The 453-nt window shown below is 69.5% G+C and overlaps 1 protein-coding gene across 2 annotated transcripts in view; it reads left to right on the top strand.

Annotated features, from left to right (window-relative positions):
* The first annotated feature begins 344 nt into the window (after positions 1–344).
* ZFPM2 (zinc finger protein, FOG family member 2) overlaps positions 345–453 on the top strand; it is a 308,184-nt gene continuing 308,075 nt past the window's right edge. For both annotated transcript variants that reach the window (XM_068182964.1, XM_068182969.1), the window contains exon 1: positions 345–453. This exon is cut by the window's right edge. The gene's annotated coding sequence lies outside the window, so the exon portion shown is untranslated.

Below are 453 nucleotides of genomic sequence, written 5' to 3'. Positions count from 1 at the left end.
GTGTGGGGCGGGGAGACCCGTGCCGCCTGCCTGCTGTCACCGAGTTTCTTCGCCCGTTTGCCCGCCGTGCCTCTTTCAGGAAAGTTGCGGCTCTCCCTGCCACCAGAAGCCCTGGCAGCACCGGGACGATTGAAGCCTCCCGCCTCGACAGCCCGTGCCCCAGAGGCAGGAGGCGATTTGCATGCGGACTTGTCGCTGGCAGTAGCCACTGCCCGTCAAGCCTGACGGACAAACGCCCCCCTCTTTCCTCCCCCCCGTCCCGGAAAGCCCCTCCCTCGCCCCCTCCCTCGCCGGCACCTCCTGCCGCCTGTCAGTCGGAGCGGAGCGCGGCGCGGGCAGCGGAGGCGGCGCGGCAACGGCAGAGAGCGGGCGGGAGAGGGAGAGAGAGAGCGAGGAGCGAAGCTCTCCCCTCCCTCTCTCCCTCCCTCTCTTCCTTCCTCCTCTCTCCCTCCC

Source organism: Anomalospiza imberbis, chromosome 1 (genome assembly GCF_031753505.1).
Source record: "Anomalospiza imberbis isolate Cuckoo-Finch-1a 21T00152 chromosome 1, ASM3175350v1, whole genome shotgun sequence".
Taxonomy (NCBI): Eukaryota; Metazoa; Chordata; class Aves; order Passeriformes; family Viduidae; genus Anomalospiza; species Anomalospiza imberbis.
The sequence above is the reverse complement of the archived record's forward strand: the minus strand, read 5'-3'. Positions and strand labels throughout refer to the sequence as shown.